Consider the following 19,143-nt stretch of genomic DNA (forward strand, 5'->3'; position numbering starts at 1 on the left):
CTGCCAGTACCATACCCAAACAGTGTTACCAAAAGAATGTAAACCATAGTAAATGGGCCTGTTCATGTGTTTGAAGCACAGAGACAAAGATCACTTGCAAAGTAGTGAGTATTTATTTACAGTATTTTATTACCACTCTTTGCAAGGCTTGTTTGGAACCTGAGCAACTTTAGCCTAGGGGAAGGAGTAGACCAAGAATACAGTTGCTTGGGTCATCACAGGCCCTGAGGAGATCCTTTGAGCCCTTCAGCAGATGCCCAAGGGAGTCAGCACTTTATCCTTAAGTGTCTTGGTCTTTGAATTCAAACCTTTATGGCACTTGTGAAAGCCTTGTCAGCTGGCTATGATTTCATTCTTCATTTTTGTTCACTCTGATTCCAGTGGCTAAAGGAATTAATATCTTGAAACTGCCAGGATGAGAAATACCAGTGTTTGTTAGCTAGCTTTAAGAACATGTGGAATTTCAAGTATGCAGAGGGAAAAGCATATGAAGAGGAAGCAAGAGGGCAGCCATCTGCAAGCCAAGGAGAGAGGCCCCGAACAGATCCTTCCCTTATGGTTCTCAGGAAAAATCAAGCTTTCCAACACCTTGATCTTGAACCTCTAGCCTTCAGAACTGAAAATAATTGTACCTAAAGAAAGAGGACAAAGCAAAGAGCAGAAATCTGACCACTAAGAGATTACTGAGCATTCATTTCTTCCCAGCTATCCAGTTATCCTAACAAAAGATGACCAGCTTCAGAAGTGACATCAGCATAGCTGAAAAAGCTTCCCCTCATTTGTGTCCTCCACCCCCAGCAATTTGGTATCCATATACAGACAGAAATGACCTGGTGGGAGCTTAGGGATCCAACACCAAGCAACTTTGTAGGAATCGCCAAGCAACCTGGTAGGAATCTTTCCTGCCCATGCATTGGCTTATAGGCATACAGACCTAGGTCCTGGCATGGACCCTGCAGTGGCCTGCGAACCAGCTCCAGGCCCTCTCGGCTGCAGTGTGGAAACCCTTGGAAAGTACTATCTTAGACAGACAATCACCCACAGACAAGAGCACCTTTGTGAAAGTCTGGGTTTCCAGTGGAGAATTTTCATCACATTTTTGGAGCAATAAATGAGTTTAGATGCTTTGAAGAGGAACAGTTTGATTTTACCCTCATTATCCTTCCCTCAAGGTGGCACAGTTCAGGGCCAAGAGAGACCTTCTCAGCCCATGATTTCTCCTGGAGGGGAAAATGCAAGTGACTGAGTACCCAGCTTCTCCAACTATGTGGGAAGCTGCCAAAGAGGCCCATTTCTCTCTTGCCTCATCCAGACTACTGAATCTTGAGCTGCATGATGAGGGGGTGGGAAGGTGCTAGGAGAACAGCAGATAGGACTCCTGGAGGGCATTAAAGAGTCACAGAGCCTACTAACTCACAGTCCCATCAAGAAGCTAGCCCACATGGCACTGGGGACACCTTACCTGTGGGTCTCCCTGACCAGCCCAGGGGAACCAGTAGTGCTCCATGCGCCTCACCCCCACACACACAACCCACCCTGTGGCTTCCTGTCTCACTCCTGATAGCATCAAGAGCAAGCTTTGGCAGATGGCTAGTGAACATGCAAAAAAAGCCAAACTGAATCTGCAGGCCCAAGGGAGACCACAAATGTGAGCTTTAGCCCCACACTTGGGAAAGCAGAAGGGAGACTGTCAGCACCTAACCTTTTGCATTGCAGACTCAAGAGAAGATATACAAGAGCTTAAGGATTCTGCCATAAGAGGCCAAGAAGTGTGCAGCAGGCTTACCCATAGCTGATCTGAGGAAGCCTCAAAATCTCTAGCAGGGATGACTGAAGTTACTTCTCTGCTGAAGCAGTTAGTAAAGACTAGAGGAAGCAACTGCTATTTCAAATACAAAGACGACAAAGCAAAACTTAAGAAAACATGACACTACCAAAGGATTATGATAATCTTCCAGTAACTGATTCCAAAGACATGGAGATCTGTGATTTACCCAAGAAAGAATGAAAAATAACTGTTTAAGGAAGCTCAGTGAGCTACAAGAATAGACAATTAGATGAAATCAAGAAAATAGTTGAGTAAAATGAGCAGTTTAACAAAGAAAAATCATAAAGGACCAAACAAATTCTGAAGTAGAAAAATACAGTGAATGAAATGAAAAATATAGTAGCATCAATATCAGAATGTGTCAGTCAGAAGAAAGAATCTGTGAGGTAGAAGATGGGAGCTTTGAGATTATTCAGTCAGAGGAAAACAAAAAAGAAAGAATGAAAAAGAATAATGAAAGCCTATGTGATCTATGGGATACAATCAAAAGAAACAACTTGCAAATTATTAGAGTTTCAGAGGGAGAAGGGGGCAGACAGCTTATTAAAGAAATAATGGCTGAGAACTTCCCAAATCTGAGGGAAAATTTGGATATCCAAGTTCATAAGGTCACCAAACTCAAAGAGATTCTCTTCAAGACATGCTATAATAAAACTATAAAAGACAAAGAGAATCTTAAAAGCAGCAAGAGAAAAGAAGCTTGTAACTTAAAAGGGACCCTCCATACTGTTATTAGCAGATTTCTCAGTGAAAACCTTACAGGCCAGGAGACAGTGGGGTGATACATTCAAAGTGCTGAGAGAAAGCTGCCAACCAAGAATACTCTGGCAAAGTTTTCCATCAGAAATGAAGGAGAGATAAAGACTTGCCCACACAGACTAAAGCTGAGAGAGTCCATTACCACTAGATCTGCCTTCCAAGAGGTGCTTCCAAGCACAATCTCAAAAGGATGTTTTTGATAAGTTGATTTTACAGCTCTATTAGAAAATACATGAAAATGTTAAAAGCATATATATCCTTAACCCAACAATTCCACAATAAGTACACACACACACGCTAGTCACACACTCATCATATATACATTGCACACATGCAAAAATATATGTACACATATATCTTTGTGCAAAGATATGTATCTTTGCACTGCAACATTGTGGTAAAAACAGAGTGGAAGCAACCTTAAAATTCATTAGCAAGGAACTAGTTAGATGACATATTTATATGTTAAAACTGTATATAGCCTATTTACAAATAAAGTAGGCCTGTACATATTGATTTAGATTCTACATCATTGTAGAACAATCTCCAAAATCTGTTGTTAAGTAAAAAGCATGTTTCAGAATGGTGTTTGAAGTCAGTTTCTATTTGATTTTTAAAAAGGGTCGGGGGACGGTATGTGTATGTACATGTACACTTGTGTAGTCACAGAACATCTCTGGTAGGCTACATGAGGTACAGGTAAGAGTGGTGACATTGAAGGACTAGGAGTCAGGAGTAAGAAAGAAACTCACTTTTACTCCATACTATTTTTATTTGACTTTACTATATGCACATATGGTCTTTAAATCTTTCTTGCATTTTTGAGTTCATGTTTGTTTTATTCAGTGTGTTAGCAGAATTCTAGATTTAATCACTGCATTTTGAAATTTTTAAAATTTCTTCTGAATAAATGAAATAAAATGATACAAACTCTCCTTCCCACCTGTGGCTCCCATCCCTGTTCTCTCCCACCAGACATAACTACTATTTTCAGTTTCTTATAAAACTTATCAGTTTGTACATACACAGGCAAACACAAATATATGTATATATATCTCCTCTTCATCCTTCATCATTTTTTACGACGATAGATTACTACTGTATAAATAATTCTGCATGCACTGCTGTTTCCAGTTAGTTACATACCTTAGAACCAAAATCACAAGCCAAGAAAACAAACTGGACATTTTTTAAATTAAATACTCTTGAAGGAGGAGACAAGATGGCAGAGTAGAAGGACTTGAACTCACCTCCTGTCACAAAAACACCAAAATCACAACTAACTGGTGAACAACCATAGACAAAAAAAACTGGAACCTACCCAAAAAAAGGTACTCTACGTCCAAAGACAAAGCCACAGTGAGCTGGTAGGAGGGGCACTTTTGTGATATCAAATCCTATACCTGCCAGGTAGGCGACACACCTACCTGGAAAATAATTATATCACAGGGGCTATCCCACAGGACTGAGAGTTCTGAGCCCCAGCCTGGGGTCTGGCATCAGGAGGAGAAGCTCACAGAGCATTTGGCTTTGAAGGCCAACGGGGCTTGAGTGCAGGAGCTCCACAGGACTGAGGGAAACAGAGACTGCACTCTTGCGGGGCACACACACACAAGGTATCATGAGCACTGGGAACCACCGCAAAGTAGCGACTCCATAGGAGCCTGGGCCAGACCTACCTGCAGGTCTTGGAGGGTCTCCTGGGGAGGCAGGAGTCAGCTGTGGCTCACTGTGGGGGTAAAGACACTGGTGGTGGTGGCCCCAGGGAGTATTCATCAGTGTGAGCTCTCCCAGAGGTTGCCATTTTGGCAGTGAGACCTGGCCCTGCCCAACAGCCTGTAGGCTTCAGTGCTGGGCCACCTCCGGCCAAACAACCAACAGAGTGGGAACATAGCCCCACCTATAGCAGGCAGCCTGTCTAAAGTCACGAGTCCACAGCTGCCTCTAAACACACCCACTTGAAGTGGCCCTGCCCACCAGAGGTACAAGACCCAGCTCCACCCACCAGTCCCTCCCACCAGGAAGCCTGCACAAACCCCCGGAACAACCTCACCCACCAGGGGACAGACAGCAGAAGCAAGAGGAACTACAAACCTGTAGCCTGAGATGGAGACCACAAACAAAGTTCAACAAAATGAGATGGCAAAGAAATATGGTCCAGATGAAGGAACAAGGTAAAACCCCAGAAACAACTAGGTGAAGTGGAGATAGGCAATCTGCCTGAATAAGAATTCAGAGTAATGATAGTAAAGTTGATCCAAGATCTTAAAGAGTGGAAGCACAGACTGAGAAGATACAAGAAATGTTTAACAAACAGCTAGAAGATCTGAAGAACAAACAGGTGAACAATACAATAACTGAAATGAAAAATACACTAGAAGGAATTAATAGCAAAATAAATGAGGCAGAAGAATAAGTGAACTGGAAGACAGATTGGTGGAAATCACTGCTGTGGAACAGAATAAAGAATGAAAAGAAAGGAGAGTCTAAGAGACCACTGAGACAACATTAAACACACCAACATTCACATTATAGGGTTCCCAGAAAGAGAAGAGAGAGAGAAAGGGCCTGAGAAAATATTTGAAGAGATAGTAACTTAAAAACTTCCCTAACATGGGAAAGGAAACAAGTCCAGGAAGTGCAGAGAGTCCCTTACAGGATAAACCCAAGGAGGAACATGCCAAGACACACATTAATCAAAATGACAAAAATTAATGACAAAAGAGAAAATATTAAAAGCAACAAGGGAACAGCAATAAAAACATACCAGGGAGTCCCCATATGGTTATTAGCTGATTTTTCAGGAGAAACTGCAGGCCAGAAGGGAGTGGCATGATTTATTTAGAGTGATGAAAGGGGAAAACCTACAACCAAGAATACTCTATCCAGCAAGGCTCTAGTTCATATTCGACAGAGAAATCAAAAGCTTTACAGACAAGCAAAAGCTGAGCGAATTCAGCACCACCAAACCAGCCTTACAACAAATGCTAAAGGAACTTCTCTAGGCGGAAAAGAACAGGCCACAGTGGACTTTCCTGATGGTGCAGTGGTTAAGAATCCTCCTGCCAATGCAGGGGACACTAGTTCAATGCCTGGTCCAGGAAGATCGCACATGCTGTGGAGCAACTAAGCCTGTGTGCCACAACTACTGAAGACTACGTGCCAACAGCCTGTGCACTGCAATCAAGAGTAGCCCCTGCTCGCCACAACTAGAGAAAGCCCACACGCAGCAACAAAGACCCAATGCAGCAAAGAATAAAAAGGCCAACAAAATTATGAATGGTAAAGCTCACCAGTAGAAGTAAACATACATATTTGTCCACACACAAATATATCAAAACCAGCAATCGTGGGTAGAGGAGAATAAAAATGTGGGATATTGGAAATGCATTTGAAATTAAAAGGCCAGCAACTTAAAACAATCTTCTTTATACATAGGCTGCTACATCTCATGGTAACCACAAACCAAAAACCGACAGTAGATACACACACAAGAAAAAGCAATCCAAACACAACACTGAAGATAGTCATCAAATCACAACAGAACGAAAGAGGAAGGGAAGAAAAAAGACCTACAAAAACAAACCCAAGACAATTAACAAAATTGCAGTAAAAACATACATATTGATAAGTTACCTCAAATGTAAATAGATTAAATGCTCCAACCAAAAGACAGAGTGGCTGAACGGATACACCCACTTCAGATCTAGAGATACATACAGATGAAAGTGAGGGGATGGAAAAAAGTATTCCATGTAAATGGAAATCAAAAGAAAGGCGGAGTAGCAATACTCATATCAGACAAAATAGACTTTAAAATAAAGACTGTTACAAGAGACAAAGAAGGACACTACATAATGATCAAGGGACCAATCCAAGAAGAAGATATAACAATTGTAAATATATATGCAGGCAACACAGGAGCAACTCAATACATTAGGCAAATGTTAACAGACATAAAAGGAAAAAATTCACAGTAAGAGAATAATAGTGGGGGACTTCAGCATCCCACTTACATCAATGGACAGATCACCCAGACAGAAAATCCAAAAGGAAAAAAAGGCCTTAAATGACACATTAGACCAGATGAATGTAATTGATATTTCATCCGAAAGCAGCAGAATACACATTCTTCTCAAGTGCACACAGAACATTCTCCAGGATAGGTCACACGCTGGGGGCCAGAAAGCAAGCCTTGGTAAATTTAAGAAAATTAAAATCGTATCAAGCATCTTTTCTGACCAAAATACTATGAGGTTAGAAATCAACTACATGATAAGAAAAATGTAAAAATCACAAACACGTGGAGGCTAAACAATATGCTACTAAACAACCAATGGATCGCTGAAGAAATCAAAGACAAAACCAAAAAATACCTAGAGACAAATGAAAATGAAAGCACGATGATCCAAAACCTATCAGATGCAGCAAAAGCAGTTATAGGAGGAAGTTTATAGCAATACAATTTTACCTCAGGAAACAAGAAGAATCTCAAACAACCGAAACTTACACCTAAAGCAACTAAAGAAAGAAGAACAGACAAAACCCAAAGTTGTTAGAAGGAAAGAAATCATAAACATCAGAGCAGAAATAAATGAAATAGAGATGAAGAAAACAATAGAAAAGATCAATGAAACTAAGAGCTGGTTCTTTGAAAAGATAAATAAAATTGAGAAACCTTTAGCCAGACTCAAGAAAAAAAAGAGAAAGGTCAAATCAATAAAATTAGAAATGAAAAACATGTTACGGTGGACCCCACAGAAAGACAAAGGATCATAAAAGACTACTACAAGCAACTATATACCAATATAGAAGAAATGGACAAATTCTTAGAAGGGTACAACTTTCCAAGATTGCACCAGGAAGAAATGGAAAATATGAACAGACAAACCACAAGTACTGAAATTGAGACTGTGATTTAAAAGGTTCCAACAAACACAAGTACAGGACCAGATGGCTTCACAGGTGAATTCGATCAAACATTTAGAGAACAGTGAACACCTGTCCTTCTCAAACTATTCCAAAAAATTGCAGAGGAAAGAATACTCCCAACCTCATTCTATGAGGCCACCATCACCCTAATACCAAAACCATACAAAGATAAACCACAAAAAAAAAAGAAAATTACAGGCCAATATCACTGATGAACTTAGACGCAAAAATCCTCAACAAAATACTAGGAAACCAAATCCAACAATACATTAAAAGGATCATACAACATGATCAACTGGGATTTATCCCAGGGATGCAAGGATTTTTCAATATCCACAAATCAGTGTATTACACCACATCAACAAATTGAAGAATAAGAACCATGTGATCATCTCAAAAGCAGCAAAAGGTTTTGACAAAATTCAGCACCAATTTATAAAAACCCTCCAGAGAGTGGGCATAGAGGGAACCTACCTCAACATAATTAAGACCATATTATGACAAACCCACAGCTAACATCATACTTAATGAGCTGAAAGCATTTCCTCTAAGATTAGGAAAAAGACAAGGTTGTCCACTCTCACCACTTTTATACAACATAGTTTTGGAAGTCCTAGCCACGGCAATCAGAGAAGAAAAACAAATAAAAGGAAACCAAATTGGAAAAGAAGAAAAACTGTCACCATTTGCAGATGACATGATACTATGCATAGAAAATCCTAAAGATGCTACCAGAAAACTACTAGAGCTCATCAATGAATCTGGTAAGGTTGCAGGATAAAAAAATTAATACAAAGAAATCTCTTGAATTTCTATACACCAACAATGAAAAGATCAGAAAGAGAAATTAAGGAAACAATCCCATTTACCATCACATCAAAAAGAATAAAATACCTAGGAATAAACCTACCTAAAGAGGCAAAAGGCCTGTACTCTGAAAACTATAAGATGCTGATTAAAGAAATCGAAGATGGCACAGATGGAAGGATATATCATGTTCTTGGATTGGAAGAATGAATATTGTCAAAATGACTATACTACACTAGCTAATCTACAGATTCAATGCGATCTCTATCAAATTACCAATAACATTTTTCTCAGAACTAGAACAAAAAAGATTTTTAACTTGTATGGCAACACAGAAGACCCCAAAGAGCTAAAGCAATCCTGAGAAAGAAAAATGGAGCCAGAGGAGTTAGGCTCCCTGATTTCAGACTATACTACAAGCTACATTAATCAAAATAGTATGGTATTGGCACAAAAACAGAAATATAGATCAATGGAACAGCATAGAAACCCCAGAAATAAACCCACACATGGTCATTTAATCTGTGACAAAGGAGGCAAGACTATACAATGGAGGAAATACAATCTTCAATAACTGGTGCTGGGAAAACTGGACAGTCGCATGTAAAAGAATGAAATTAGAACATTTTCTAACACCATACACAAAAATAAACTCAAAATGGATTAAAGACCTAAATGTAAGACCTGACACTATAAAACTATAAAAAGTCTTAGAGGAAAACATAGGCAGAACACTCTTTGACATAAATCACAGCAATATCTTTTTTGATATTTGAAAGAAATTGAAGATGACACAAATGGATTGGAAGAATTAATATTGTTAAAATGATTATACTACCCAAGGCAATCTACAGATTCAGTGTAATCCTTATCAGAATACCAATGGCGTTTTTCACAGAACTAGAACAAGTAATTCTAAAATTTGTATGGAAACACAAAGACCCCAAATAGCTAAAACAATGTTAAAGAAGAACAAAACTAGAGGCATAGGACTCCCTAATTTCCAATTATACTACAAATCTATAGTGATCAAAATAGCATGGTAGTGGCAGAAAAAACAACATAGAGATCAGTGGAACAGAGAGCCCAGAAACAAACCCAGGCTTACATGGCCAATTAATCTATGACAAAGGAGGCAAGAATATACAATGGGGTAAAGACAGCCTCTTCAGTAAATGGTGTTGGAAAACCTGCACAGCTACATGCAAAAGAATGAAACTGGACTACTCACACCATATACAAAAATAAACTCAAAATAGATTAAAGAATTATATGTAAGACCTGAAACCATAAAACCACTAGAAGAAAACATAGGCAGTATGCTCTTTGACATTGGTCTTAGCAATATTTTTTTTTGGATCTGTCTCCATCAAGAGAAACAAAAGCAAATATAACTAAATGGGACTACATCAAAGTAAAAAGCTTTTGCACAGCAAAGGAAACTATCAACAAAACAAAAAGGCAGGGACTTCCCTGGTGGCGCAGTGGTTAAGAATCCACCTGCCAATTCAGGGGACATGGGTTCGAGCCCTGGTCCAGGAAGATCCCACATGCTGCGGAGCAACTAAGCCCGTGCGCCACAACTACTGAGGCTGCTCTCTAGGGCCTGCGAACCACAACTACTGAAGCCCACACACCTAGAGCCTGTGCTCCACAACAAGAGAAGCCACTGCAATGAGAAGCCCACACACCACAATAAAGAGTAGCGCCCGCTCACTGCAACTAGAGAAAGCCTGCGTGCAGCACCGAGACCCAACGCAACCATAAATAAATAAATAAATAAATAATTGTTTTAAAAGGCAGTCTACCAAATGGGAGATATTTGCAGACAATGTATCTGATAAAAAGTTAATATCCAAAATATACAAAGAAATCATACAACTCAACATAAAAAAAAAACCCTTTAATTAAAAAAATGGGCAGAGGAACTGAACATTTTTTCCAAAGACGACATACAGATGGCCAACAGACACATAAAAAGATGTTCAACATCACTAATCATCAGGGAAATGCAAATCAAAACCACAGTGAGATAACGCCTCACACCTGTCAGAATGGCTATTATGAAAAAGACAAAAAATAAGCAGTGTCAAGGATGTACGGAAAAGGGAACCCTCCTGTACTGTTGGTGGGATTGTAAATTGATGTAGCCACTATGGAAAACAGTATGGAGTTTTCTCAAAAAAATTAAAAACAGAACTGCCATATGATCCAGCAATATCACTTCTGGGTATTTACCGAAAGAAAACAAAAACATTAATTTGAAAAGATATATGCATCCAATGTTCATTGCAGCATTATTTACAACAGCCAAGATATGGACGCAATGTAAGTATCCATCAATAAATGAATGGATAAAGAAGATGTGGTATATATATGCAATGGAATGTTATCCAGCCTTGGAAAAACGGAAATCTGGCCATTTACAACAACATGGATGGAACTAGAGGGTATTATGCTAAGTGAAATAAGTCAGACAGACAAAGACACATATACCGTATGATCTCACCAATATGCAGAATCTAAAAAACAAAGCAAATAAAAAAAAATGAAAACAGACTCATATAGAGAACAAATGGGTGGTGTCAGAGGGCATGGGGTTGGGGGAGTGAGTGAAATAGGTTAAGGGGATTAAGAGGTATTGATACAAACCTCCAGTTGTAAAATAAATAAGCCATAGGGATGTAATATACAGCATAAAGAATATGGTCAGTAATATTGTAATAATTTTGTATGGGGACTAGACTTACTGAGGTGATCATTTCATAATGTATGCAAATATCAAATAGCTATGTAGCATACCTGAAATGAACATAATATTGTATGCCAACTATATTTCAATTTTTTTTAAAGTAGAATTTCAGTGGGTGACAATTTCAAGAGACTGCACAGCTCTGGAGATTTTTTTCTGACACGGGGATGAGCTAAATGTGAAAAAAATCCCAACAGCATATATATCAAAGTTCTTAAGAGTAGCAAATATGTGATGACCTAAGGAGTAAACTCTAAAATTTAGATAAATCAGATATTCGGCTTTCTTGCCTTTTAAAAATAACCTCTATCATATTTACAGTATTTTCCTAGTTAATTACTATATTATGTAGCTTGGATTTTACATGTAAACTGACCTTGGATTTAGTAGAACAGTAGCTCTTTTTTGTGTTGGAAGGTCTAGTTCTCTTGATGGTGAGCTATTTGAGCACCGGAAGAGTTCTGGTGTCAATTTCTGGGTGCCACTCCACAACTGTCCAGCAGAGGGACCACAAGCTCTTCTTTTCCCCTTCTCTTGCAACTCTTCCTTTTTTCAGGCTGGAGGCCCTCACCATGATTAATCTCTCTGATTGAGGCTTGGAGCTACACCCTATACACTCTGATTTTAAGCAAACATAACTTTTCTAGGAAAAATTTTCATGTCACTTTAAAGAGCTCAAGAGCAGGCTTGAGGCTTCTGAAGTGTCCTGCAGGCCTGTTCCAAAATCTGTTTCCTCTTTGTCCAATTTAAATCACTCACTGACAAGTTTGTCATAAAATTCCTTGAGATGAGTTGGGCTGAAAAGCAAAATACATACTCTGTATGTAAATATACAGAGTCTATTCTATGCTGAAGTATATACTATTTACAGTCTTGAGAGAGATCTTCAATAACATTTTAACGTGTCTTTCAAATAAGCAATACCTATGTGAAATGTGTGCAGTTTGATATTCAGATGCTATTTTATCTTACCACAGCTTCCTAACATAATTACCTAAGATACTTCTCAGGAAAACCAGTGTTTTCCTTTTAGAGAAATGAGAGAGAAAAGACACCAGATCCTCTGGCCAAAGAGATTTCTCAGCTCAGCAGCTAACAATGGCCCACAACCTGGGGTCCCCATTGTTTCTGGATCACACACAGGTGAGTCTAGGGAATTGATGACTTCTCATCTTAACACCATCTTGCTTTGATACACAACAGCTCTGTGGGTCTTCAGGGTTTTTCCCAGACCCAAGACACCCACTGACAATGCAGCCTTCAGACCCTTTAAACTTGTGGGTTATCTTCAAATAAAATACTGGAAATCACACAGAGGTCTAGCCCCCCTCTCACCCCACTCGCCAGGTAAACAGATCTCCTATAAACTGGGATTCCTGAGAGCCTTTGGAAAACATCTGAGGTGTTTCGGTGTTAGATGTGTGAGTAGATTTGTCAGGGACAATTCTTTGCTTTGAGAACGTGAACATCTGTATGCTTCCGATGAGAAGCGGGGCCCTTGCCTTCAGTCCAGCTGGAAGCTGCCTGTGAAGGCTGGCAGGTCTGATCCTCCCAGGCATTCACTGCACCAGCTGGCCTCAGCACCAAAACCACTCAGTCTGACGGCTGCTTGCCAGCAGGTGCATAAGACCCCTCTGTGAGATACATATGAAAAGACTACACTTCTAAAAAAAATCCTCCGGTAATTTGGAATTGGATAAGTAAATGAAGAATGATACGTTCAGAAAAATTCGGAAGAAACGTTCAGAGAAACTCCTAGAGCTCCAGTTGCTTACCAGTTCTATAAATAATAAGGATTTACCCAACATCAGTCTTTGAAAGCTGGTCTTGTGTTTGGTAATTAAAGTAATGAAAGATCCTCACTGCCAGCTCCATTGGGACAGCAAGCCAAGGACTCAGACTCTTGATAAAACAGTCACCGTCACAGTGGCTCTCCTGCCGTTTGTCACCTTTGACCCTTCATGTGTTGAGCACCCTGTTGATCTCCTTCATAGATCCAGGTAGTTATTACCCCTGCTGAAGGAATCCCTTACCTAGTCAGTGAAAGCCACACTAAAATTCTTATAAACTAGTGCATTTCTTGAAGCTTCAGTCACCCCATCTCTATCTTGGGGTATTATTTATAGTGGGTTCAGCCACATTTCTCGGCACTCTGTTTAAACGAAGTCCCCTCCACGTCGGTATTTCTCAAAGTGTGTGTCTCGGGGCACCTTCATCAACCCAGCTGGACCACAGGCAGACCTAATCAGCGTTCCAGCATCAGACTCTCACAGTCAGGGCTGAGGAACCTGCATGCCAGTGAGCTCCTAGGGAGATACTTCCATGCACTGAAGTGGGAGCCCCACTGCCCAGGAGAGAAATGCTCCTTGTTTGATAGCTCAGTAAGATGTACCACTTTAGAGCAGGATAGAAACTGAGGGCCTGGGAAATGCAGTTCACAAGTGGCCCCCCAGGACCCAGCAAGTCTGTGGTTGGAGCTGGGCCTCGTCTTGGCCTTTCTTGACTCCCTGTGCCTGGGTTTTTAGAGTCAGTGAATGGGGGGAATTTTACAGTGTAGAAAATTCATAGGATTCCTTGAAGCACAGAACAGGGATGGTGCCCTGTTGGCTAAGAGGCAAAGCCATCTCAGGAATCTCTGTTTAAAAATGCCACTTCACAGTTCCAATGTGATTAAAGATGTAATGTAAGACTGGATACTATCAATATAAAATTCTTAGAGGAAAACATAGGCAGAACACTCTGACATAAATCGCAGCCACATCTTTTTTTGATCCGTCTCCTAGAGTAATGGAAATAAAAACAAAAATAAACAAATGGGACCGAATTAAACTCAAACATTTTTGCACAGCAAAGGAAACCATAAACAAAATGAAAAGACAACCCACAGAATGGGAGAAAATATTTGCAAATGATGCGACTGACAAAGGATTAATTTCCAAATTTACAAACAGCTCAATATCAAAACAAACAACCCAATCAAAAAATGGGCAGAAGACCTAAATAGACATTTCTCCAAAGAAGACATACAAGTGGCCAAGAAGCACATGAAAAGATGTTCAACATCCCTAATTATTAGAGAAATGAAAATCAAAACTACAATGAGACATCACCTCATACCAGTCAGAATGGCCATCATCAAAAAGTCCACAAACAATAAATGCTGGAGAGGGTATGGAGAAAAGGGAACCCTCCTACACTGTTGGTGGGAATGTAAATTGGTGCAGCCACTATGGAGAACAGTACAGAGGTTCCTTAAAAAACTGAAAATAGAGCTACCGTATGATCGTGCAATCCCACTCCTGGGCATATATCCAGAGAGAAACGTGGTCCGAAAGGATACATGCACCCCAATGTTCATTGCAGCACTGTTTACAACAGCCAAAACATGGAAGCAACCTAAATGTCCACTGACAGAGGAGTGGATAAAGAAGATCTGGTACATATATACAATGGAATATTACTTAGCCATTAAGAAGAATGAAATAATGCCATTTGCAGCAACATGGATGAACCTAGAGATTATCATACTAAGTGAGGTGTCAAAGACAAATATCATATGATATCACTTATACGTGGAATCTAAAAAGATAATACAAATGACCTTATTTACAAAACAGAAACAGACTCTTTAAAAACAAACTTATGGCTACCAAAGGGGAAAGGTGGAGGTGGGGAGGGATAAGTTAGGAGTTGGGGATTGACATTCACACTACTATATATAAAATAGACAAATCAACAAGGACCTACTGTATAGCACAGGGAACTCTACTCAATATTTTATAACCTAAATGGGAAAAGAATTTGAAAAAGAATAGATACATGTATATGTATAACTGAATCACTTTGCTGTACACCTGAAACTAACACAACATTGTAAATCAACTATACCCCAATATAAAATAAACATTTAAAATTAAAAAACCAAATAAGTAAATAAATAAATAAAAATGCCACTTCATCTCTGAACTCAGAGCGAAGAAACTAGCACAGGATACACAGTGGGCCTGGGCCCACTGGCCTGACACCCTCCTCCAGCTGCAGACTCAGGCTCAGTCCAAAGCAGCCGGTTCTGATACAGTCACACAACGCTGGCCAATTGCCTTCATCCATCATCACAGTAAAACCTGAGTCCTTAATGCTCCCCACCAGCAACAAAAATCATTTAATTACATAATTCATCATAATGGAGGCAGCAGGGTGCTTAGGAGAGCCCGTCTTCCATCACTGACTATTGATGGGAGCTCGACTTGCTAAGTAGACATTATTAGGCACCCCAGAACCAAAGGCACCAACTGCAGCCTGCCCTATGTGCCCAAGGAAAGGGAATGCCAGCAGGTGGGGAATCTCTTCTGGGGCCTTTTCTCTCTCTCCCGTCTCCCTCCTGCCCAGGCTACCTGGGACCACCCGTGCACCAGGACCGAGCTCTCTGGGAATGAGGCAGGGCCCTTTTCCTGCTGCTGTTTAGCCTATGGATGTCACTGCTCTCACCGAGAGACTTCCCATGCTACCAAGCCCAACCTGACCCCCTGGGCACCCAGATCTGAGAAGACAGTGTGTCCCCTCTAGTCCCTACCCTGGGGTGAAGGGAGGAATGGAGACACCAGGGTGCCCCAGACCACACCTCACCTCTGCCTTCAAAGCTCGTCCTTGCTGTGTCGGGCTGTGCCCAGGCCCCAGCCCGCAGTGACTGGGGGCCTGGCCACTCCAGCCCTCTGCCACCTGCTTTCCTTGGTCTGTGTGCTGCTGGGGCAACTGCCAGGTCAGTTGGCTACTCAGCCTACCAAGCCGTTTCCAGAGAGCAGGAGGCTGCAGGAAGTGCTCCCGGGCCTGTCCCTTTGGCATTAGCCGCCCACACCCCCCAACCCTCCCCCACTCCCCGCCTTTGTTAAGGTCACTTGTTTTCCACAGGCCTCCTTATCTGCTTGACACGTCCTAGGCCAACTGGACTCCTTATCACAGTAAAACCTGAGTCCTCACGCTCCCCACCAGCAACAAGAATCGTTTAATTACATAATTCATCATCATAGAGGCAGCAGGGCACGTAGGCGAGCCCATCTTCCTCCACTGACTATTGATGGGAGCTCAGCTTGCTAAGCCGGCATCATTAAGCGCCTCAGAACCGAAAGTGCCAGGTGAAACCTGCCTTGTGCGGTTTGACCCTGAAAGTCAAGGTCATCCCCCCATCCCCACGGGTGGCTTATTTTATGCCCAGCAAACTCCTCCCCAGAGAGGGTCCTCCCACCTCCGCTTTTAGGCCCGTGGCCTGCTTCTCAGCGGTGGCTGGGTCTCCCCACACTCCCACTCTTGGGCAGGCCCTGGCGTCTGAACTCACGTCCATCTTTGCGGTGTTGTTCACGCAAAGGGGCCTCCTTGTGCTTGGCTGAGGGCTGTCACTGTATCTGGGCCCAGAGAAGTGGTCTGGGAACTCCCCAAATGCTGCCATCTCCCAGAGAAGCTTGCCCACCACAGATGATGACGGTGACGAGGAGGAGGCTTGCCACATACACCCAATATTTCATTTCATCTTTATGACAATATCATGAGGTAGGTAGAAATATCCCCATTTTTCAGGTATGGAAACTGAGGCTCAGGTGAGGTCAAGTAACTTGCCCAAAGTCACACCAATAATAAGTTTCAGATGGATTTAAACAAGAGTCTGGGCCTATAACACCCATTACAGCTGAGCTCTCAGTCCCTCCCAGAGCTTCCCTTCCTCTCCCCCCACCAGTTCCCCCAAACTTGCTGGGCCTCCGGCTCACCCTAGAAGTGTTCCAGGGGCCTGCTCCTCAGGGGAAGACTAATGTCCCCGCCTCTCCATGCCCACCGCTGTTCCACTCCCGGCCTCATCCCTTCGCCAGGGACCAGCGTGATGACCTGCACTTTCCTTTCCAGGCTCCCCGGTGCATGAGTGCTGCACCTCTTCCTCTGCTTTGCACAAAGCCTGCAGAACAGCCTCCCAGCTCCTTAGCCAGCTGCCGTTTCAGATCTGGCCTCGGGTTCCGTTTAGTCTTCTCCCCACCACACGTCATAAACTCTTGCCGAAGTGACCTATACTGAACCCTTCCCTCCTCCACACCTTGTCCTCAGTCCCCTGCCCAGAATGCCATCTCCCGCTCTCCCTCCACGTCTCCAGTCCTGCCCATTCAAGTCCCAGCTCAGAGACACCTTCTCCAGGAAGACTCCTCAGATTTGCCGCCAGGTGAAAACATACTCTCTTCCTCTGATTCACATAGCACTTTATCTCTCTCCTGTACAAGTTCTCCTGTGTTTATTCTTAATTATGAGCCTCTCCCTTAAAGAACTTTAAGAACAAGCCCTTTGGAGTCAAACAGAGCTGAGTCGGAATCCCGACTTTGTCACTTACCAGCTGTGAGGCCCAGGTAGGTTATTGTAAAATGGGGGCGATGGCATCGGCCTGGAATCCTTGAAGAATGTCCTCAGGTTAGCTATGGAGGTCACCTGGCCAGGTGTGTGACACCCAGGAAGCAGGCAGTGTACGTTCCCCTCCGGGCCCTTCCTTCCTGCCCTCAGGAACGCTTCTCACCTTCACCCCTCTGCGCCTGCCCACCTTCAGCGGCAATTAGGCTAAGCACGCACCCCTGTGCGTGGGGCGGGGCTCTTCCCCGGGCCTATCAACCGGGAAAGGGACCAGGTGCCGGCCCGTAGAGGGAACTCGGATGATAGCCTTCGACGGGCAGGAGACCTCGTGGTGCCCACTCTGTCCTCACTCTGGACTTCCTGCAGGGTGTCCGGACTGATCCGCGGGTCTTCCTAAAGGGCAGGGGCTGCTGGCCTCTCCAGGTGGGGTGAGGCAGGGAGACTCCCACCTGCCCCCATAAGCTGAAGAGGAAGAAGCTCATTTATGATCCCCTGGCTTGTTTCTTTGCCTTCTTACGCCTTTGGTAAGGGCTGTTTACCGCTCACCTGTGTGGTGGGTGAGAGCACTCCCAGGTGAGTGCCTTGAGGCCAGGGGGCAGCAGCAAGGAGACTGGGCAGACAGCCTGGCTGGAAGGGACTGGCCCTCTCCCACGGAACACTGTCTCCAGGCATCACCAGCCTAGGGGCTCAGGGTTCTGTTTTATTAAGGGGCCCATGGTTTTCTTACAAGATGGAAGATGCAGGAATGAATTGCTTTGTCTGGCTTCTGCAAGAGGCTTCCCAGAGCCAGGAGAGAGAGAGGCGAGCTTCCCAATGGCCTAGCACTCAGATCCCTGCGGGCTACCCCTTCGAGGGAGACCCTGCTGCCTCCTTCCAGGCTCACCAAGAGGAGAATGGAGAATACTGGGGATCCCACACATCCAGGTCCTTACAGCTGCAGGGGTGCCACGCTGCAGACACACAGCCCAGGACCATGGCCGAGTGACCCTGGAAGGCAGGGGTCTTCCTCCCCCTCCCCCGCCCACCCCCAGGGCCCAGCCTGGTGGGTGCACCATGTGTGGTGAATGAAAAGCAGCCCAAGGCTTTTTTTATATATAAATTTATTTTATTTATTTTTGGCTGCATTGCATCTTCGTTGCTGCACACAGGCTTTCTCTAGTTGCAGCAAGTGGGGGCTACTCTTGGTTGTGGTGCGCAGGCTTCTCATTGTGGTGGCTTTTCTCTTGTTGCAGAGCACGGGCTCTAGGCACGCGGGCTCTAGAGCGCAGGCTCAGTAGTTGTGGCGCACGGGCTCAGTTGCTCCACGGCATGTGGGATCTCCCCAGACCAGGGCTCGAACCCGTGTCCCTTGCATTGGCGGGTGGATTCTTAACCACTGGGCCACCAGGGAAGTCTCCAGGGCTTTTAAATATCCCTTTCTTCTCTCTGGTACTTCTAATTTACCCTCCAAATACATATATTTTAATTTCCCCATTCTAGAATGAAACACTCTATCACTTTCAGTGACTCCTTCCTAGCAAAATGCTGCTTCAGAGAGTGTCATAAAAGGAAAGAATTATAGGACTTAATCTCCTTCACGTGTTTCCACTTCTGCTGTGAGGACTTCAGCACACCTGGTCTACAGGGAAATGTATTTATTCTGTTAAAAAGTGTAAATCTTGGGCTTCCCTGGTGGCACAGTGGTTGA

The sequence above is a fragment of the Lipotes vexillifer genome, unplaced genomic scaffold, assembly GCF_000442215.2.
Source record: "Lipotes vexillifer unplaced genomic scaffold, Lipotes_vexillifer_v1.1 scaffold822, whole genome shotgun sequence".
NCBI classification, from domain to species: Eukaryota; Metazoa; Chordata; class Mammalia; order Artiodactyla; family Lipotidae; genus Lipotes; species Lipotes vexillifer.